General features: G+C 38.7%; 1 protein-coding gene across 2 annotated transcripts in view; it reads left to right on the top strand.

Annotated features, from left to right (window-relative positions):
• The window catches only part of pacrg (PARK2 co-regulated), a 118,043-nt gene that overhangs the window by 89,053 nt on the left and 4,718 nt on the right, over window positions 1–24,272 (top strand). The gene's annotated exons all lie outside the window — the stretch shown is intronic.

The following is a 24,272-nucleotide window of genomic DNA, read 5'->3' as shown; positions in this document are numbered from 1 at the left end:
GTTCACCATTCTCACAGACCATAAAAACCTGGAATACCTGCGTTCCGCCAAGCGTCTAAATCCACGGCAAGCTAGGTGGGCCTTGTTCTTCACGCGCTTCCAGTTCTCTGTAACTTATAGACCAGGCTCTAAGAACACCAAGGCAGACGCGCTGTCACGGCAGCATGAGGAGGTGGAACGGACAGAAATCGCAGAGAACATAATCCCTGACACCTTACTGCTGGCTCCAGTTCAATGGGACATTATCACAGAGATCACACATGCCAACGAACAGACCACTCCTCCTCCAACATGCCCGCCGGACCGCACCTACGTCCCAGCACAGCTTCGGGACAGACTACTTCATCACGTGCACGACTTCCCAAGCTCTGGTCATCCGGGTGTTACAGCCACTCTCCATCTGCTACAAAATCAGTTCTGGTGGGACTCCATGTTATCCGACACTACCCGCTTCATCACTAACTGTACACCCTGTCAAACCACCAAGGCTTCACACCAAGCGCCAGCTGGACTGTTACAACCATTACCCATTCCTCAACGTCCCTGGTCTCACATAGCCATTGATTTTGTCACGGATCTCCCAGAATCCCAGGGCCACACCACCATACTCACAGTCATCGACCGTTTCTCAAAAGCATGCAGACTCATACCACTGGCCAAGCTACCCACAGCATTCGAAACAGCTGAGCTTCTATGCAATTATGTGTTCCGTTTCTATGGACTACCTGAGGACATTGTATCAGACAGGGGCCCACAGTTTACATCTCGAGTCTGGTCATCCTTCTTCAAGAGTCTCAATATCAACGTCAGCCTCACTTCAGGGTACCATCCAGAATCCAATGGCCAAACAGAGCGCATGAACCAAGAATTAACACGATTCTTACGCACCTACTGCCAGCGCAACCAGACTGACTGGAGCCGTTATCTGCTCTGGGCGGAGTACGCCCAAAACTCCCTACAGAAACCTGCCACTGGTGTCACGCCCTTTCAGTGCATCTTGGGCTTCCAACCTCCATTATTTCCTTGGTCTGGTGAACCATCCAATCTACCGTCTGTTACTGAATGGATGCAAAGAAGCGAAGAAACCTGGGACCAAGCTCACCATCACCTACAACGCGCCGTAAGAAGGCAGGAGATGCAGGCCAATCGTCACCGACGTCCCAATCCCCAGTACGCCGTGGGACAATGGGTTTGGCTGTCCACCAGAGACCTCCGGCTAAGACTTCCATGCAGGAAACTCAGTCCCAGGTTTGTAGGGCCCTTTCAAATTATCAAACAAATCACCCCAGTATCATTTCGTTTAGACTTGCCTGCTAATTACCGTGTCTCTCCCACTTTTCATGTTTCGCTGCTGAAACCCTCCGGGGGCCCGAGAGGGGAGCCAGAGGGAGCCGAGGTCCGCTCCCCCCCACCCTTGATGATTGAAGGCGAGGAAGCCTATCAAGTACGAGAGCTGCTCGACTCCAGGCGCCGGGGTAGGAGACTACAATACTTAGCCGACTGGGAGGGGTACGGCCCGGAGGAGCGATCCTGGGTCAATGCGGATGATATCCTGGACCCCTCACTCACAGAGGAATTTCATCGGACGCACCCGGAGAGACCGGCCCCTCGACCACGTGGTAGACCCCGGCGTCCGCTTCCTCGCGTCTGGAGCCGCTCACAGGGGGGGGGCTCTGTCACGAATATGGCTCCTTCGGCCCTTCCTCCGGACCACCGGAGGGAGCCATCACCGGAATACTGATCAGTTCTCATTCGGACTACGTTTCCCATGGGCCCTCACTCCTGGGACTGATTGCACACACACCTGCACCGCATCACACTCACACTATATAAGACACACTCACACACACACACATCGCGAAGTCTTGATTTGCCGAGGTGATCATTTCTGAGCGTTTTTCTGTGGACTGTTTATCTGTTACCGATTGGACTGTTTATTCCCTGCGACCCTTTGCTGCCTACCCTGATCTTTGCCTGTTTCCTGGACTGTGATTGTTTGCTGCCTGCCCTGATCCTTGCCTGTACCCTGACTCTGTTTGTCTGCCGCCTGCCCCGACCATTGCCTGTTACTGTTTATGCCTCTGCCTTTGCCCTGTCTACTCTGTAAGTACTTTTAATAAACTAGCTGCAAATGGATCCACATTCTGTCGACCCATCATTACACTAACATTATTGGTGATTAACAAAATCATTTTTTATGTTTCTGTAATGGTTAATCCACACCAGTATGTAGTCACAGTAGTGTTTCTAATGCTAAAATATAATTATTGTTGGGATTTAATGGATTCAAAGATAGATCACACAAAAGTTTAATCAAAAGCAAGTCTTTTGGAACAACTAGAAACTATTTTCAAGTCAATAACAAAAGAGAAAAGTACATAAAAACAATGTCAGCAAGAATGCAAGCTGTTATCAAGGCCAAAGGAGGCCATACAAAAAATACTATATATATATATATATATATATATATATATATATATATATATATATATATATATATATATATATTTGTTATTATGTGAGAATAAAGATATTTAGTTGTTTCAGTTTGTTATTTGCCTAATGACAAAAATTTTAGTTTTAAACAAGTTTTTGACAGATTCCTAAAATATTTGTGTTTTCTCATTATTATGGTCTAATACATTTTTAAGCACAGTATATTTTTGAAATAATTTTAAAATATTCAATACTAGGGATGGGCATTGACAGTGAAGACTTGAGTAATGCTGCTTTGAAAATAAATTGAATAAATTGCATTTTAAAAATAGTCAAACAAACAAACAAAAATGTTATTTTAAATTGTAATAATATTGTACAATATTACAGTTTTTACTGTATTTTTGATAAAATAAATGCAGTCTTGGTGAGCATAAGATTTTTAACAAGTATAAAGTAAAATGTAACATCATGAATTTTAATTTAAAAAAATAACATTTTAATTTTTTTGGTTTTTGGGTGGGGGGGGGGGGGGGTGCTTTAGGGTGCTTTCACATCAGCACTTTTGGTGCGCACCCGGGTTCGATTGACGTCAGAGTTCGGTACGTTTGGATGATGTGAACACCCGCGAACCGTACCCGAGTCCACTTAAAAAGGGTGGTCTGGGGTACGGTTCAAGTGAACTCCGGTACGGTTCACTGCTGATATGAACGCAAACGTACCAAATTGTGGAAGTGAACTGCTATTAATGCCGTATTATTTGATAAAAATGTGTGTTTGTGTGTGTGTTTCACTCACTTTCCCGACGAGCGTGACTGACGTGTTGCAAGCAGAGAGCTGTAGTGTAGCCTATTTCATTTCTGCTCGCCTTCAGCATTCTACATTCGTGGCAGATAGACGCAAGTGCCCTTATAAACAAAACCAACGGTTTAAAAACAAAAATATAAAAGTGAGGAGAGCAACGTTATGCGTTTTGCCGCCTTCTCCTGCACCGTCGTTACTAAGCAACGGAGTAAACAGCTGCTGGTTTGATTATGCAAACAAACCGCGGGTCGGACCCAAATAATATAATATGAACACAGTCCAGTGGGGGCAGCGGGAGGGGGGGGAGCAATCGAACTCTGGTTCAGTCCAGGCAATCGAACCAAGTGTGAAATCACCCTTAAACCATTGGCAGGTTAAATAGAAATCTAAACTACTGGCCTGACCAGAAATCCTTGCTGTTGAGTCCTGTCTGTAAAGTAAGGTTTGTTTCTGAAGAAAATGTGATGGGTACAAAACTAAAATGCTGTCTTGGCTGGTTGTCAGGGTGTTCGTGGTTGCTAAGGTGTTCGAAGGTGTTGAGTTTGCTATGAGGTTGCGAGGTGGTTGTTTGCTGGCCCAATAGGAAAGAGCAAACTTCCAAGTCACTCTGCTATTCTGATCTCAAGAAATGACATAGGCCTCATTTTAAAGTAAGTCCATGGGACTTTTATTGCCAAACGAAATTCATATATCCAATGAATGTTTAAAAGTTAACAAAAATGGAGAAAATGGAGAGTTTTGTGTCTGGTAATATAAGAGAGAACAAGATTAGACTTTTTAGGGGTGAGACTGAGAAAATGAAATGCAGAACTACTCTTGATTCCAGATGTGGACATGAATGGAGATTTGGTTAAACTCCTTTGGCTCACAAGCTCAGTTTGACGGGAAACCCTCGTAGGGAGAGGAGCGAGGGAGGGGGGAACTCCTGCTGTCTCAGACACTGTAATGACTCTCAATAACCAGCCAAACGGCCGCACCCCCTCAGGCTCTCTGGTGCGTGTGCTCCACCGACAACTTCCATCTGAGCTTTCCACTGAACTGATCATTTTCTTGATAAATGGATCAATTAGAAAGACGGTCCGTTCTGGCCATCTTTCCTTGTGCTGGACATCTGTTGTAGTTTTGGGTATTCTGCATTTCTGCACTCAAACTTTGAAGGGGAACTACAGAAAATCTGTTTCTGGCAGGGAGCGCGAGCATACGGTATGTTTGTTTACGTGCGTGTCCAACTTTGCCCGCGCTCGCTGAGGGTGCCATCCGTGTCCGTGTGCCATCTTGTATTGAAGTTGTCAGATGAGGGTTCAGATTCTTTTGACAGGTGTTAAGCACAGGAAGAATGAGGAAATTACAGAGAACGGGAGAGGGAGAGATTAATTAATCAACGCCATATGTGGCTGCATGAAAGTTGAGACAGCATCTGTACGTTCACAAACAAAGTAACGTAATTAAACACACTGCCATTTGTGAGGTACTGTACTGCTGTGTTTACAGGCTGATTTGATTTCGGTGAGTAATAGGGCTGAACCTCAGCTCCGATTAGAGTAAACAGATCTCATCTGATATGACACCAGCAGTTAATGAGAACTAAAATGAGAAAATGCAATACAGTCAGTAGAGAATGAATACAAGTCCCACAATTCCATGCCAAGATGGTTATGGCTGACTTCCTGTTTTGCAAACTTTATTTTTGCCTTGAGGAATGTTTCTGTGTATGTGTGTGTGTGTGGTCCTGGTAAACCCTACATTATTCTGACAAAATCTCCCCAGAAGGATAGCAATATCAGAAATCCTTGTCCTTGTGGGGACATTTTTTGGTCCCCATGAGGAAAACAGCTTATAAATCATACAACAAACAAGTGATGTTTTTTTGAAAATGTAAAAATGCAGAAGGTTTTCTGTGATGGGTATGTTTAGGGTTAGGGGATAGAATATACAGTTTGTACAGTATAAAAATCATTATGTCTATGGAAAGTCCACATAAAACATGAAAACCCAACATGTATGCATGTTGTGTTTGTTTACAAATTTGTCTCCAGAAGTTAACTAAATTTGACCAAATCATTCCTTTTTAGGGACATCCAAGAATGTCCTTATTTGAAAAATATAATTCATATTTTAGGATTTGTATTTAGATTTTAGTGATTTATAATAGGCTTTATATAAAAATAATATAAATATTTTATGTCCTCATTTATAAAACATCTGTTTGTGTTTGTGTTATCTGACTGTAAGAAATATTGGCTTCCAGTTTTTCTTGGGATCTGTGGATGACGGTAAATGTTGTCTGAAATGTATTTTGTTTTCCTGGGAAAGCACAACACACACACTGAGGCCACTCTAACCGATTGGATTTAAATCAAGTTATATGACGGCTTTTCAAATGAAGCAGTGAAACAGATGGAAAGCCTCAATGAAACATGAAATGCATGCAGCAGAGTGTTTGAGGGGGTCTGTCTCCCACCCTCTCTGTCATTCTCTCATTTTCTGCCTCCCTCACAACTCCCATTTTTCTCTCTCATCCCATCGCCGGTTTCCTCTATTACACACATTCTCATGCTGTAATGAAATATCCTATTTCTGCAGCTGTTGCATTTTCTGGACAGCCTGAGCTTCCCCAGAATGGACGAACCAATAGTTTTGTCAAGAGTTAGTGTGATAAACAGTATAGAGGCCTTGTCTGTACCATCTTCTCTACCATCTCCTTCACTGGCTTAGGGTTGTGTACCATGCAGAATTTAATTTAGAATGCCTTCAGATTCATTAAATCCCAATGATTTCAGATTCAGTTTGTAATTTGAATTGAGGTAACAAATAGGATGCAGGTTGTATAGTTTGTAATGATCATTTTTTTCAGTATGAATTACCCATAAACATGTTTTCATACATAAATCTTTGCTGGCAAAACATTCCAGAATCATTTGATAATATTTCAAATAATTACAAATTAACGTAAATTTATGGTTTAAGAATGTATTCAATATTTTAAATATATATAAAGTTACATGAAAATAATGTGGTGGACATTTTGCGGTGCTGTATGGAAAAATGAAAATGGATGTCTGTGTTAATGTGTTAATTATTGACATATTAAGTATATATAGCCACTTTTCCACCGTCGGGCCGAACGGTTCTTAGAATGGTAAGGAACGGTTCCAGTTGTGTTTCCACTGGAGCCTGGTACGGCATGGCAGGATTACAAACCGTTCTCGGCCCGGAATTCTCGGCACAGTTGTCTAACTGTGCTGAATCATGCTGGTAGAATCCATGAAGTGACGTCGCCACACAGGATTGGTCACTTGTCTGTTGCCTGGCTACCAGTTTCTCCGTAGCTGGCTAAGCGCTCTATTTGAGTGACGTAAACACAAATTAATAATAAAATTAAAAGAAATTGAAAAGAAAAATCAATTAAAATCGAGAAATCGATATTTTTTACCCAGCCCTAATATTTCATATAATTCAGCCTTACGTCTGATCGTAATTGAGATGACATGATGAATTATTCTGATAGTCAGAAGACCATGCAGACCGAAAATTCAAAGAACAATGGACAAAAATGTAACTATGCCTTTATTGTTTCTGTTAAAACTGACATGTGTCATCCATTCAGAAACTGTAGTGCTTGTATACGTGATGAAAATATTAGACCTTTTATATGTTCTTCCGTGTTTGTCCCTCGTTTGTTATAGAATTATATTTATAAAACACATCAAGGTGCCCTCGACTTTTTTCTTCCGCTCATATTTTAATATTAATTATTCTGTATAATGACTGTGTTGAAGTACTATGTTTTATTGGTTGTTGTCAGTGACAGTAAACACATTTATAATATTAAAAAAAAAAAAGATTATAAAAAGATTGCTGTCTCAAAAAAAATATGGAACTTTTGAACTTTCTATTCAACAAATATTCCTTAAAAAGTATCAGGGTTTCCACAAACATATTAAACAATAATAAATGATAATAATAAATGTTTCTTGAGCAGCAGTTCAGCATATCAGAATGATTTCTGAAGGATCATGTGACATTGAAGACTGGAGTAATGGCTTCTGAAAAAATGGCTTCTTTGGCATCACAGGAGTAAGTTACCTTTTAAAATGTATTAAAATAGAAAGTAGTTATTTTAAATTGTAATAATATTTCACAAACTTAACGTTTTACTCTTTTGTTATTACTGTTTTGCCTTTGTGAGCATAAAATTATTCAAAATTTTCCGACCCCTAACATTTGAATTGTAATGTAAATATCCGCAATAACAGAAAAAAAAAAATGTTTAATGATTCAATAGGCTAATCATGCAAAATGTGCATTCATCAGTGCTTTGTTGCAGCTTGTGTTGCACTTCTAAAATACCTCTGATTTGTTACTTGTGTTGAATGTCTGTAAGTGGCAATTCAGTAAATTCTTCCTTTCATTCCAATTCAGTATCCTGTATAATGTAGCCAATTCAAATTCCAGCTCATGAATTGAAAGAGAATTTTGCCCATCCCTGCTGTCATACCATAAATCTTTCAAAGGAACAAACACGATAAAATGATAAACCTGAAGTTGTCCCAGAGGCTTGTGCGAGAGTCGTCAAGTGTTATTTTCAGCTGTTGTTCTTCCCGTGTCAGTTAATAATGCATTTTTGTTACACTATAAAGTTAAGCTGGCTAATCCCCTTTTCCCTGAGAAGAAGAAAGAATGTGTGTAAGTTTTGTTTTGTAATGAATCTGGGGCTGTCATCAGTATTCACAATGTGGTATTGTACTGTAAGCTTGTCAGAGCTGTTTTTCATGAGTGGAGAGTATCCTAAAGGAGCAAAGCTGCTTTTGACCTGATAAGCTCATTTGAATTCCACATTAATTACTCAAGTACCCTCTAACTCTGTAACGAGACCTCACAGCATGAGCGAGAGAAAGAGAGAACGAAACGAGAAAGGCAGGGGGGAAGAGAGATGGAGAAAAAAAGGGAGAAAGGGATAGTAAATTAGCCTACCCGCCTCCAAGCATTTTCTCTGCCTTGTCAAGGCTAAACTGAGGGCAGCAGGGAGTGGGGTCCAATGTGTCAGAATCTCCGTGGCAACCAATCCCTCAGCCTCCTGTCTGCACGCACACACACACACATACATGTGAAGCTGCACCCTACTGTGAACAGGGTGGTGTATGGTTTGCATCTTTGGCCAGATTGGACTTGTTACAGCCTCGTACATTTTATGACACATTTTCTCCTCTTCTGTTTTCCTCTGCAGACGCTACTGTTCTTTTCTCTTCCATCCTGTTTCAGCTCGGCACTCGTGTCACTTAAGCCCAAAAACTACATCTCCCACAATCCTCTTATGGGTTCTCTGTGGTTTTACAATGCACCCAAAAATGAATAGCCCACTGCTTGTACAGTTTGCTTAATTAAAATGAGCTAAAACTACATTTTATTGCAACTTAATTTCATCACGGTCAATCCACTTAAATTTGTAATTTTAAGTGTACTTAATAATTGTAAGTTTACTTAAAGTGCCCCTATATGCTTTTTCAGACATTACCTTTCATGTAGTCTTATGTAGCTCTTTGTGAATGTAAAAGGTCTGCAAAGTTTCAAAGATCACAATAAATGGAGTCATTGTCTCCCAAAAGAAAGAAACAATTGCAGCTACTGAAACGAGTTGTCAGTAATTCCAGTCTTACTTCCTGCACGAACCCATGTAGGTTTGTAACAAATTTGCACAATGCCAGCCTATTGTTTTTATTGGCTGTCTGCGAAACACGTTAACTTTGACCCGGCCTTGAACACTGTTGTAGCCGAGGCCTAGAAGAATTTGGTTCGTGTTGTCGAAGTGTCGAGAAGTCCCTGTTTTCTGGGCTGCGAAAGCAAAGCCACTTTACATGCTCTTCCAAAGGATGAAGACTCGGGCTTGAATTGATACTGTAAAATCGTGCAGTTGTTACTGTTTGTGTGCTGATTAAGCCCGAGGGTGAAATTTATATATGGGAATGGCTGTTTAGTTTCTGACATGTGCTGTAAGCGGAACGCCAATCTCAACAGAGTGGGCCGGCTGACCAATCAGAGCAGGGTAGGCTCTCAGAAAGGAGGGGTTTAAAGGGAGACCAAATCCTTTATCAAGGCATTTCAGCCACTGTGATAAAAGAGGTGATGCTGCAGTGTATATTATGAGAAAATTAAAGTGTTTTTTGACCTTCGATGCATACAAACCTATTGTAGGAGACCTCCAAAACAAAATTAGGAATCTTTAAAATAGCATAAAGGGGCACTTTAATAATTTTGTCTTACAAACTAAAAATTGGACAGTGGGTTTCTAGTTCCCAGCATGTTTTGTATGGGTCTATTTTGGGAGAGTTAATGTTAGTTAGACCATCCCAGTCCAGTCTCTTCTTGCTTTATCTACATGTAGCAAAAAGTCATATTTAGCATGCTAACATGTGCTGTTGCTAGTATAGACGTCACTTTTGCATTGACGTCACTTTTGGACTGAGTGGCAAAACATCCTGCAATATGACTAGATTTAATAGGGGAAACTGTGAAAATGGGAATAAAACAAGCAATTGTCTTCTTAAATTAAAGGCAGTTGGAATTGACAATGTTCTTTACAACTTGCCAAAGAACTAGTGGTCCGTGGACATTAACATGAGGCCAGGAATTGGGTTTCCTGACATATATATGTACCTGATTTCGATGCCAGGAAGATACATCAAGCAAAGCTGCCTGCAACACTTTATCGGACAACACTATAAAACCAAATCAGCATATTAGAAAGATTTCCAAAGGATAGTGATGGCTGTTTAGTAATGTCTTCTGAAAATTCAGCTTTGCCATTACAGAACTAAATTCCATTTAAATTACAGTTAAATAGACAAAAGAAAGCATTTATTTTCAATTGTAATAGTATTTCACAGTGTTACTGTTTTTACTGTATTTTTAAACAAATAAATGCATCCTTGGTGAGCATAAGAGCCTCACCGATCTTTTGAACAGTTGCGTATATATTCAGTATGTGGTAATAAAACACAGAGGTTTTGGTGGTACAGCCTACTCCTACCCAAACCCCCAAGCACTGAACACACAGCTCAAACTATGACCACTGCACTTAGACCTACACACATGTACACATTTTACAAAGACACATACACTTCCTCACTTGAATTCCTGAGCTGTCTATGTACAGCTTCAGTTGGTTTTCAGCTCTTTCCTTGTTATTTCTGTACAGTGTGTATATGTGATGTGTGATTTTAGTGTATGTTGAATTTTTAGCTTAACTAGAACTAATCATTTTGACATCCACACACGGTCTTGGAAGCACAAAAAACATGCCTTTTGAAAATTCTCCCAGCATGCATCTCTCCCATTCCCCTAAACATTACTCATTAAATCTGGCATACGGAGGATGTGCAAGCTATCTGCATTCTCTTTTTTCAGTCTCTCAAAGGCGAATCCAGAAGTGATGAATCGTCTCCATTCTGCTGAACTTTGTTTGGAACGAACAGGCAAACCGAGCAGGAAGTGATCCGTTAAACAGCCATGGGCCGCTACACACAGAAATCATTAAAACGCAGGGAAAGGAGCAGAAAGAACTAAACAGACAGTTATGGAGGGCCCGATTATAGAGCAGGAGGGCCCTGGCCTCAATTAGAGCCTGAATATATATGTAGTCTGGACTCTAATGAAAATGGAGCCTTGTGCCAGCCGTAATTTCCCCTATTGAGCAGATACAGGCAGCTGAAATCACAGGATTAATCTGTTCTCTCTCTCTTGGAGAAAAAGAGGCAAGCATTTCCCTCTCTACCTCCCTCCCTCCCTCTCTACCTCTCTCGTCCTTCGCTTTCATAAAACTGTTACCTGCAGCCATTGCTGAGACATACACTGGGGAGTAGATGGTTAGAGCTGAATACTAATGACTCTGAAGCGTGAGTAGTGAGTGTGTATTTATCTTTGCTCTTTAATCAACATTCCCCATCAATTGTCTGCGTGTGTAAACTTGTAGATTGGCACAGATTTCATGAGCTTTTCAAACAGGTTTTACGGGTGATGAATTTCAGTTGTGTTTAATAAATCATGTGAGTCAAATGTCTTGTTTTACACCTGGTGACCCAAACTCAAAAATTCTTGATTTACATCTGTGTGTGTCAGTTTAGGCTGTTTTACACGATTGGTTGGCGCAGTCACACGCTCACATGTACACACATGTTTTGACCTTCTGTCATCTTGCTTGAAGGTGCTTTTAGTGGTGTTAGCCATTTCGCTAACTTCCTCTCTCAAAACCAAGCACAAACACAAAATGACTGACAGATAAAGAGCACCTCAGATTCTTCTAAATGGATAAATAAAAGCATTCTGAGCTCACAGAGAGCTTTGATATCTCTCAACACCTATTTCAGTAAGATCTGCAACCTAGGCTCTTTGAAAAAACATGGAATTATTTTTGCAAAAACTCCAAAAACATACCTATACCTACAATTCACTGCAGTTTCCAGCTGAAATAAACACTTTGGCAGTAGAACACCAACAACACTTGGGATGTGGAGCACCTGGGTAGGATACCGATACCGTGAAGTCCCATGAAACATGGGTCACGATAAAACCCATGCGTTTTTATTTCTCCTTTGATTTTGTTAGCATTAACGGTTAGGGATAGGGTAGGTTTCAGTGCGTGGTTCAAACTCGATAAAGCATTAACCTTTTAGCGATACTCACATGACATTTCATTTCCAAACTGCTGTGATACATACAACAACCAACTTAATAAAATGTTGCCAGATTTATATTTATTTGTTTCAGGTAAAACTGCTTTTAGCGCCACTCATTGGACACCCTCATGTTGTTCCAAACCCGCAAGACCTTCGTTCATCTTCGGAACACAAATTAAGATATTTTTAATGAAATCCGAGAGGTTTTTTTTTATCTCCCATAGAAAGCAACAAAATTACCACATTCAAGGTCCAGAGGAGTAATAAAGACATCATTAAAATAGTCAACGTGACTACAGTGGTTCAACTTTAATGTTATGAAGTGATGAGAGTACTCTTTGTGTGTAAAAACAAAACAAAAATAGCAACTTTATTCAACATTTTTTTCTCTTAGCAGTCAGTCTCCTATGCAGTTGACTCAGCGAGTACTTAAAGGGTTAGTTCACCCAAAAATAAAATTTCTGTCATTAATTACTCACCCTCATGTTCCACACCAGATATTGTTAAATAAAGTCGTTATTTTGTTTTTTTGGCACGCTAAAAGTATTCTCGTCACTTCATAACATAAAGTTGAACCACTGTAGTCACATGAACTCTTTTAAATATGTCTTTAGTAGCTTTCTGGGCATCTGAAAGTGTTAATTATTTTGCAGACCTCACTGAGCCATCGGATTTTATCAAAAATACCTTCATTTGTGTTCACAAGATGGACGAAGGTCTTATGGGTGTGGAACGACATGAGGGTGAGTAATTAATGACAGAATTTTCATTTTTAGGTGAACTAACCCTTAAAGTGTGTTTGATAGAGCATGTTGTGTCATAGTGTTTGATTGTGTGTAGTTTACTCACAAGAACATCGCTTTTCTTCGGCCCTCCCTCTGTTCCTCTTGTTTTCTGTCAATACAGTTTTTCATTCTCTGTCTCTTGCATCCTCTGCTATTTTTTCACTTGACTTGTCTGGTGGCGTTGATGGACAGGATAATTTTATGAACAGCATGAAGTTTCATCTTTTTATTATCTTTATTTACATTATTCATTTTTCGTTTTCAAAGACATCAGTGCTTCCCTTCTGTATTACATTCACTAGCAATGATAATGACATTTAAACATTTTCGTAATAAAATGTCACATTCATTCATCTTGCTGAGGCTAATTCGCTAATACTTAATGTATTTTAAGTACACATTTAAATAACATTCTCACAATTTTGCATAATGTTATACTTTTAGCTTGAGATTCAGTTGACAGGTGATATTTTCTGTCATATTTTTCTTTTTTTCACACTCCTGCTGAAAAATCCAGCCAATGTGGAATTCATGCTGGTTTGTGCTGGATTTTTCAGCACGTTTAACACAATAACTTGTCACTTATGGAGATGATGCCACAATTGTGGTACCGTTGTAATTTGTTTCATGTTAAAAAGTTTCCAGGAAAATTTTAATGTAACTTTCATATGCCAAAAAAATAAATGAGCTAAATCTGTACGTTTTCTTGAAAACCAACCCTGTGACATAAAAGTGCCTATAGTTAAAGAAACACCAACATGCTACACATTAACCTGTGCACACTCCTACTTGCTCTCACACACTTACGTGACAAAGCAGGAATGTGATCTAAAAGAAAAGGCATAAATGGTGTGAGTAAGAGAGGTGAGTAATTGAAAATAGATAGATAGATAGATGGATAGATAGATAGATAGAGAGAGAGAGAGAGAGAGAGAGAGAGAGAGAGAGAGAGAGAGGAAGTGTGTGGTAGCCTCTGGTGGCCCATCTGTCTCTCTCACTCTCATTCTCTCACTGATGTAATAAACTTGACTGCTCCTTATTCAGGCTTCTGTTTAATGTTGCAGCTCTGATTACACTCATAAGGCACATACAGGGGGAAAAAAACATTTGAGTTTAGAAAGCATGAAATGACAGGTAACATTAGTCATGTGACCCCTGAGAGAGTTACAGAGGTCAGACGTTCACTCAGGGAAGCTCTGCTGTTTACTGAACACTAGATCATTTTACTGAACATGTTTATAAACACATGCATTCAAGTTTAAGTTTGTGTGTTTTGTTCCTGTGTGAAGTGTGAATGCAGTGCCTCAATTACAGAGGCCAAAATTAACACTTGCCAAGTGCCGTTCCTGATTAAAAAGGGGCTTTGGTGAGGAAATGAAACCAGTAGCCAGAAGTTATTTATACATAATAAATATATATATATATATATATATATATATATATATATATATACACTATATTGCCAAAAGTTTTGGGACGCCTGCCTTTACGTGCACATGAACTTTAATGACATCCCATTCTTAATTCGTAGGGTTTAATATGGAGTTGGCCCACCCTTTGCAGATATAACAGCTTCAACTCTAAATGTAACTTATTCCCATGATGGCAAAGCTGAATTTTCCATACCATAATACACATTTTTTTAGGATTCTTTGATAAATAGAAAGTTAAAAAGAACCGCATTTATTTAAAATATAATTTTTCCTGTCACTTTTGATCAATGTAATGACTTTTGCTGAGTAAAAAAAAAAAATTTTGAATTGTAGTATATACATAATTTTTATATACAAAATTTTGAATTGTAGTATATACATATTTAATTATATTTTAATGAAAATACCGTTTCATATCGTTAGACCACTTATCTGAATATTTGGAAGGATGTCGATGTCTACCATGGTTATAGCTCTCTTTTGGTGCTATAGGATGCATCTCTTTCTCTCTTAGGGTCAAAATCAAATCAAAGAGTTTTATTAGTTTGACTATGCAAATCACACTATTTCCTAAAAATGGAATGTATAAATTGTCTCTCTCGCCATCTCTCCATATGATGAATGAGTTATATCAGTGTCCTGTGCCCCTCCACCTCCACGAATGCCCCAGTTTAGCAGCCAAGCAAAACCAGCTCTGCCTGGCGCCCCATCAGTCATCACACACACGGTGTAACACTGCAGGCACAAATAGAATCATGTCAGATAGCACAGGGCCAGGAAATATGAAAACAAATAGCCCTGTGTTTGGCTAATAGCTGTCATTTAAGCATCCACCCTGAGGGAGAAGAGAGAGGAAGAAGTGAGTCTGTGTCATGTATACAGACGGTAATGAGGTGAGCAGCGAGAGGCTATTCCTTTACCACTACACCACTGATGGGGAGGGTAGTCATGTGGGACGAAGTGAAAAAACACATCCCGCTGCAGGTCTTTCTCTCCCTTCTTGTCTTTCTAGCTCTCTTTGTCTTACTGTAATGCTTTTGACTTCTTACTAGTGGTCTCTTTCCCTCTCTATATTTATTTATATCGCTTGTTTTGCAATATTTCAGCAAAGGAACTCATCTAATGTGCATGTAATGATGTTCAACTGAGTTGAAAAGTAAATAGTATTGGTTCAGCACAATGTTCTTTCTGGGCTCAAGAGAATAGAGTTTTCTGTCACACTGTCAAATAAGCACTGAAATCTGTGTTTTAGTTAAAAAAATTATGTCAGCGATGCAAGATTTGACATCATTGACATCGAACACGACTCGGAACTGTTTATGTTGTGCCAAGTTTAAATATATGGCAGCACAAATAAGGTTGGAGAGTTATGGCTATTATTCATTGAATAATTATTTAAATTAAAAGGTTAGTTCACCTAAAAATGAAAATTCTGTCATTAATTACTCACCCTCATGTCGTTCCACACTCGTAAGACCTTCGTTTATCTTCAGAACACAAATTAAGATATTTTTGATGAAATCTGAGAGTTATATATGTTTAACTGACTCTTTCAAGGTCCAGAAAGGTACTAAAGGCATTATTAAAAATGTCAACGTGACTGCAGTGGTTCAACCTTAATTTTATGAAGTGACGAGAATACTTTTTGTGTGCAAAAACAAAACAATAATAACAACTTTATTCAACAATCTCTTCTCTTCCCTGTCATTATCCTTACGTAATTGCCACAGTAAGCACAGTGAAGGCTTCCGTGTTTACGTCCGAATGCCGTCTCAGTATTGGCCAAAGCTGATCACAAGAGCAGCACGAAGCATACACGTGATGCTGACGCTGGAGCCGGCCAATAATGAGTCAGTGTTCTGATGTAGAACACGGAAGCGCTAGACGTAAACAACGTATGAGAATGACACAGAAGAGAAGATATTGTTGAATAAAGTCGCTATTTTTGTTTTGTTTTTGCACACAAAAAGTATTCCCATTTCAAAAACCACTGCAGTCACGTCGACTGTTTTAACAACGTCTTTAGTATCTTTCTGGACCTTGAAATTGTCGGTTAAATTGCTGTCTATGGACGAGTCAGATTTCATCAAAAATACCTTAATTTGTGTTCCGAAGATGAACAAATGTCTTATGGGTGAGGAACGACATGAGGGTGAGTAATTACTGACAGAATTTTCATTTTTGGGTGAACTAACCCTTTAAATGTAATTGCTTCTCACTATTGTGACTTCGGAAGACTAGGAATAATATAATATAATATAATATAATATAATATAATATAATAATATTTTTTAATATATATATAATTTTTAAAATGTATATAAGAACATTCTTTTTTTAAATATACATGAACACCTACTTTTGTGTTCCACAGAAGAATCTCATATAGATTTGGAAAGACATGATGACATGAACTTTTCTTGTTCTAAATTTGTGATGACTGTAAAGACTTGGTACTACTCTAGCTTATAGAAAACCACAATGTGAGTAACCTCAATTTCCTCTTTCTTTTAAATAAAGGACATCTGCTAGCAATAAACCAACATATGCGCTTAAGACTCTGACATGGTTCACTAACTCTCTAACATGCTCACACGGAACGAAAGATGTTTGTTTTAGCAGTTTTTGCTTTGGGAATTTAGCCTGATGGTTTCCTGAATCTGGTCTGCCTGAATGAGAACTAAAACATCTTATCTCTGATCTGTCAACTGATATGGCAGCTGTCAGTGTAACAGGTTTGTTTTGACTTTGAGTCGTACAGTATGTTGTTTTGCTCTCAGAAGCTACCTCATTCCTATGATTTCCTATGTGGTTCTGGAAAGCTGCTGCTCCCCAAACTTCTTTTTACAGAACACTAATTATCATTTATACACGAACCACACACACACACACACACACTGGGCTTTATGTAAGTAGCACTCTTAAACTCTGCTAGTTAAGGAGGTGTGTTGTTCATAAACACACTGAGCTCCTGCCTGAAGACCCATAAAACACTCATTTACTGGAGAGCTGCACCTCTTTTCGTAATAGTGAGAGAGAGAGAACACAAACCCTCTGAATGTTTTGTGTCACATAGCTTTGGATTTTGGTAAGAGGGAATGAAAAAACAGAGAAAGTGAGAGCTTATCAGCGCTCTGGTGTCATGGTTGGGCTATGCATTTAATCACACTGACAGGCCATGGTTTCCTTTCCCGCCCTCCGTTTTCCCCCGCAGCCAATCATATTAAAGAAATGAATAACCTCCACCAATGAAAACCCCTGGAGTGGAATGGATTGGAATGCTAATAGGCCCCATAGGGGAGGTAAAGGAGTGGAGAGACGGATCAGACGCTCCGTCTAAAGGCTCTTCATCCCACTAATGGAGGGAGCAGAGAGCATTTTAACTCATGGACACACGAGGAGAGGTTCATAAGTGCTACAGACCATTAATTCATTAGCGTGACATGCAGCTGACTGATCTCTGTAAGGAAATACCAATCACAGCAAACACAGGGACAATAAAAGATGGATATTTTAGTGTTTATTACATCTCAGCAAAATGATACAATAAAATAGGAAAGTGCTTAATGGGCTTAAAGGGCCCATTTTCTACACTTTTAACTTATTTTTATCTAAATCTCACTTGTAATGTGAGCCCTAGTGTCGTAATCTCATTTTATATGACCTTTTCTCTCTCTCTGATCTTTTCTCAGGCTGGTTTTGCTGCTCTACCCTTAAAACTAGTATATGTGACTACCTTCTTTTATGATTGGCTAACCACTCTGAATGTGGCATACTGGCATAGGTAATGCCAACAATTATTAGGATAGACCAAGATGCACTGAACAAATGCTGATATATGAATGTTGGCAGCAGTGTTTGAAATATTTTTTTAGGAAATATATTTGATTCCTTTTTTGGGGCATTTTTTCTAACCAAATAGCATACAACATGTCATGTAGTTATCTAAAATGCTTTAATTTCATTTTTTTATTTTAAATAAACTTGCCGTCTTTACAATTATGGATGTTACAGAGAAAAAATCTCAATAAACACTTTGCTAAAATGTGTTTCACATCACTATACCATGGCACCACTACATTACTTATCTTACATATCTGACTGCAACAGTTCACTACAACCTAAATATAATATTATTAGAATAGAAAAACATTTTTAAAAAAGAGACACTACAAAAGGGCATTTTTGCCCACACAAAATGTATGGTGTATTTTGTCACTTTCTGTGGCTTTGAACTGTTAAGTTAGAAATTCACCAGCAAGAATGTTTTTTTTTTTTTTTTTTTTTGCATATAGTACACTTTAAATTAACCAAACTGAGTGAACCAGCTGCAAGTGTCTGATACCCCTTTTCCATCGACATGGTGCTGGTGTGGGTTCCCGATCTGTGTCCGTGCATTTCAACTGCAGAAAAGGGGGTTCCAGGCTGGAAAGATTGGTTCAACTCTGGCCCTAAAAGCAGGTCTTAAACAGAGCAGGGGGTCGAGAAATGCTGACGCTGTCTCGTTGAGCAATGTAATAACGTTGTACTACATTGTTCTTTATGTCTAAATATATAAAACTATGTGCTTGAGAGAAACCCAGTGTGCGAGAGAGCAAGTGAATCAGCGGTTTCAATAGCTATAATGGATTCAATAGTTTCCATAGTTTCAATGGTTTCCATCCACCTTTTTTTATGTGCATTTTGGGATATTGCGTATATCCCAAGCCAAGCCAGTAAACGCCAAGATGCGCATACATTCTAAAAAAGTGCATAAAAAACGTATGCGCTCAACTGAGTCAGATACATTTTTATGCGATACGAAACAACGATGGAAACACTTTTACCAAATAAATTCCTTGATGCACATCAAAAAAGACATGTGACTTTGCGATGGGACGTCATAATTGGACCAACCAGCAGACAGATCTCGTTGCACAGCATCTGAGATGCTGTTTTGGTCATTCTGTAATGCCTGATCAAAGTTGTTAAAGTGGTTCGGTATAATTCCTTGCCAGAAGCGCCTCGCACAATTGCGTTCACAAACACCAGGCATCTGAATGCAAGATAACATGACAGAGTTTATTGCACTTTGTCTGCGTGCTCTGGGGCTAATGTTACATAGCTAATCTTAATTTATCTCCAAAAAGGACAGATTAGAGTACCGGCAGTTACTCCCGCGAGCTGCTGGTTTGCTAGAATCTCGGTAATGTGAACAGCAACAACTACCTGCACAAACACCGGGATACGCAATGTGTTTTTTTTAGTCTGGTTATAGTCATGTAAACAACACATAATAGCGTTAGTCTGTGGAAACACGTGGCCGGTTTGCGACAGGTTCCAGTTCGCTTGGCAAACCATTCTGGTGGAAAAGGGGTGTGAGATCATTTGGGGTGTTCACATATGTTATATTGCCCCGAGACCGCCTGGAGTGCTTAAACAAACTAGGTGTGAAAATGCCCTAAGATCTCGACTGTAGTTGAAGTATCAGCTACTAAAGCTGTAGCCAGGGCAAATGACTAAACTAACACTGAAATAACCTTCCTTTCTCCCCAACACGTTACAAATACTTCAGTGTGATGGGTCAAGTCTGGGTGTAAAAACTCTTCATCTCATTCCCAGCTGTCTAGAGCCCCCACCTCATCTTTCACAAACAGCAGCTCATGAGAATCTCTCAGCACTCATGTTACATGCAGAACATTTCCCCATTTCTGTCTGCATGTGTGTCTGTGTATTTCAGCTTAACGCCTCTTTTTCTGGGGTGCTTAACACCACTGATTACTCAGATGCCATCTTTACACACCCCCTTTTCTCATAGTGCATTGAGTAATGTCAACATATACAACTTTTAGATGTAGAAATTAACATTAACTAAGATTATTAGATGCTGTAAAAGTATTGTTCATTGTTAGTTCATCTTTACTAATGTAGGTAACTAATTTAAAAAAATTGTAAAGTGTTACCAAATTCTTCACACAAAGAATGCAAAGCCATGAACCAAACCAACCAGTTCTGAGATCAATCTTTTGTTTTGAAGAAAAAAAATATATAAATGATATTAAAAAAGTTGTTCTCTTGTGCTGTCATAGCATGAACAATTGCCCAAAACCATTATGAGGTGTAAATGAGCTATTCACACATGCACACCTGTTCACAGTGCAAAGGTACATTTCATCAAGCTGTTAGACATGAATATTAATGCTACCACCATTAGCAGAGCTCACACAAGGTCAGGACCTGTGAGAGGAAATGCTGAGAACATTTGAAAAAATATAAGGACATTTTTATGTATTATTTAGAGTAACCGCTAATTTGACATCTTTGTTTTCACCTGGTGTGTGTGTGTGTGTGGGTGAGTGTGTGAATGAATGAGTACAGGAAGGTTTGTGATGTGTACGTCAGAGTTAGCTATATTGTATGTGTCTGTACTTTTAAGCATATATATTGGGTTTAAGTGTATGTAAAGAACAAAAAGTGTTTATTAGAATGTATGTATGTGTGAGCTACATACATAATCTGTTAATAAGGTGACAATGATGACAGAGATGATGCAGTGCTGAGGTAGTGAGGTGTACGTATGTACGACACACACTTTCTCTCGTTCTCTCGGCAGCTCCTTTAATTTAAAGGCACAATATGTACGTTTTTTTTATTAAAATATCCAAAAACCACTAGAACAGTGTTATATATTTTGTTGACTTGTGAACTTCTATCCCAGATGTTTCCAAGAATGTTTGAATCCAGAGAAATAAGCAATTTTAACCAGGACACGGAGCTTTGTCTGTGTGTCACCTATCAGTGACATCATACCGTTACCCTCGATTTGCGGTTTTATTTTGTAGAATCCACGGAAACACCAAAGACCCTTTAAAGGGTTAGTTCACCCAGAAATGAAAATAATGTAATTTATTACTCACCCTAATATCGTTCTACACCCCTAAGACCTTTGTTCATCTTCAGAACACAAATTCAGATATTTTTGATGAAATCCGATAGTTCAGCGAGGCCTCCATAGCCAGCAATGGTACTTCCTCTCTCAAGATCCATAAAGGTACTAAAAACATATTTAAATCAGCTCATGTGAGTTCAGTGGTTCTACCTTAATATTATAAAGTGACGAGAATATTTTTTTTGTGCACCAAAAAAATACTAAATACAGACTTTTTAACAATATCTAGTGATGGCCGATTTCAAAACACTGCTTCATGAAGCTTTGGCGCTTTATGAATCAAATCAGTGGTTCGGAGCACCAAAGTCATGTGATTTCAGCAGTTTGGCGGTTTGATACGCAATTCGAATCACTGATTCGACTCAAAAGATTCATAACGCTCCGAAGCAGTGTTTTGAAATCAACCATCACTAGATATTGTTAAAAAGTCGTTATTTTGTTTTTTTGGCACACAAAAAATATTCTCGTCGCTTTATAATATTAAGGTAGAACCACTGTACTCACATGAACTGATTTAAATATGTTTTTAGTACCTTTATGGATCTTGAGAGAGGAAGTACCATTGCTGGCTATGCAGGCCTCACTGAGCCATCGGATTTGATAAAAAATATCTTAATTTGTGTTCCGAAGATGAACGAAGGTCTTACGGGTGTAGAACGATATGAGGGTGAGTAATAAATGACATTATTTTAATTTTTGGGTGAACTAACCCTTTAATATATTACGTTTTATTAGACAAGGGAACTGTTTGGTCACATTTATAGACAGAAAATTAATTATTGTTATATAGCTGAACACGTTTAGTCTTACTGTTTGAATCTCGTTTTCTTGATTTTCCACGACTGGATGTTTTCACCATGCCTCAGAGAAAAAACACTATTTTGTCAAGTGGCATCAGATGCAGCTTTATTTTTAGTAACAGTAATACAGCATTTTCTCTGTTGTACAATATGTTTTAAAATTAATTGCATGCCAATTATCAACACAAGCCTTCCAGCATTTATTAATATGATATTCTAATATCGATCAGTGTGCAACAAGTGTCTCATAGCAGCCGCCGAGTGAACACAGAGTAGCACTATAACAACTTTCAACACACAAATGTATCTAATATGATAAAACAGCGATTCTTTACCCCACATACACTTGATCAGAAGAAGCGGAAGCGCCGACTGTGGCATAATAAAAGTTCCGCTGCTCTCGAGGCATGTGTCGCGCTTCTCTCATTAGAAATCGCTCCAGTGGCCTCTTTCAGCTCCAACATCACTCGGCCCTGCTCTGCTTCCTACTACAGTAACGTTAATAATCTCATCCATGAACATGATTTCTGTCCGAGTCCCATCTGATTGTTTTCTACCGGCTGTAAGGTGAGACAGACAGATTCGCCGCTCAATCCCGGCATCATCAAGTTACGCCTTTGTTTTGAATAGGCAACCTCTAAAATTTACATAGTGCGCCTTTAATGCTTGAGTCGCTTGGTTTGTACTGAAGAAAAAAAACTATAACTTGGTTTCTTGCTATGTAACAAGCAATTTCAGTCTATAGGTTTTACTGCAAATATCATCTAAATTAGTATTTTTTGTTTGTTTGTTTTCTAGCAAAAAATATCTAAACATTCAAATAAGAAAATTTTCCTGAGAAGCCAAATTTTTCAAGATAATAAGATCTTGAATTAAATGTATTTAAATTATATTAATGTATTTTTCGTAACCACTGGCAAATGTGTTTTGCTTTGTTTTAAGCTTAATGGGATTAAATTACTTAAAATATTATGTTTAGATTTTTTTTATTTATTTATTTTTTTTTTTTTACTGGAAAACAAGATAATACTGGTTTAAAAAAAAAATCTTTTTTTTTTTTTTTTTTTAATAGAAGTACAGTTTGTTTTTTCTTTTGTTTATGTGATGAGCAGTCATCTGAATCGTGTGTTTATTTTGACAGATTTACTTAGTCCTTTGGCAAATGTCTTGTCTCACAGTGTTGTACTGTTTGTACAACTCTCTTTACACCCTGTCGGCCGTTAGCGGGAGTGTAATCCAATATCAACATTCTGTGTATGGATCAGACCAGTTTAAATCCAAACACAAGAACCATCAGTTCTCCAGCTGCTGCCCCAAAGCAGACGTCCAGCCCTGAACATGTCCAGAGAGAGACTGAGAAAGAGAGAAGGATTAGTTGCTCTGGCATGACAACCCTCTTGACGCCAACCTGTCTGCCTAGATTTGAAGAGGAAAGAGTAAGAGAGAAAGAATGGAGCGAGGGGTGAGAATAGAGGTGTGGAAAAAGAGTTGAAGAGGGGGGATGAAAAAGACACAGCTGTTGAAACTCATCTCACACTTACAATGAACAGATGAGAGAAAGAGCGAGAGAGTACAGACATACTCACAAAGATGGAAGTGGGTTTCCTTATGATTGACATTTTCCTGAGAAATTCAAAGAGAAACATTTGATCAAGACAAAATAACATCTTTCCGTTCACACACAGATTTAAAATTTTAATGTAGTTGCGTTGCCAGATTGTGACTAATGTTGGTCCATAATCAGGCCAAAAACCGCCCACTTACACAGGAAGCGACTGTCTGACCATTTAATGTGATCAAGCCAAGTTGTTTTTTTATGTTTAGTTGAGTAAATATAAAATGTATAGAAGCTTGTTTCCACCTCAGAAGGAAAAAGAAAATTAAAAGATAATTGTGATATCTCACAGTATGAGAGGGGGGTTGGACAGTAATATTTCACCATACTGCTGTTTTTAACTGTATTTTTGTCAAATAAATGCAGCCTTGGTGAGCATAAGGGCCTGTTTACACCTGGTCACTTCATGTGTTTTCTCTGATCAGATAGCTATCCGATCATGAAAAGACCAGGTGTAAATGCACTCCGAAACGCATTCAAGACGGATTTAAATCTGATTGCTCAAACCACTTCAGGAGGTGGTCTGAGATGCATTCTAGTCAAAATTGAACAAGTCTAAATGCATTTGGTTGTTGAAATCACATATGTAAATTTTACTCATCCCAAAAATGCTAAAAAAATAAACGTGTGAAAACGTGTTATAGACTAAATAACATGTTATTGCCAGATATGACACTGCTACTGCATCAAGCATCAACACAGCTGAGTATCTCTTCAGCAAGCTGACGCCCAAACTGCCACAAATGAAACAGAAAGTATGTCTCAGGTGCTCAAAACACAATCGTCTTCATTTAAAGTT

Source organism: Ctenopharyngodon idella, chromosome 17, assembly GCF_019924925.1.
Source record: "Ctenopharyngodon idella isolate HZGC_01 chromosome 17, HZGC01, whole genome shotgun sequence".
Classification (NCBI taxonomy): domain Eukaryota; kingdom Metazoa; phylum Chordata; class Actinopteri; order Cypriniformes; family Xenocyprididae; genus Ctenopharyngodon; species Ctenopharyngodon idella.
The sequence above is the reverse complement of the archived record's forward strand: the minus strand, read 5'-3'. Positions and strand labels throughout refer to the sequence as shown.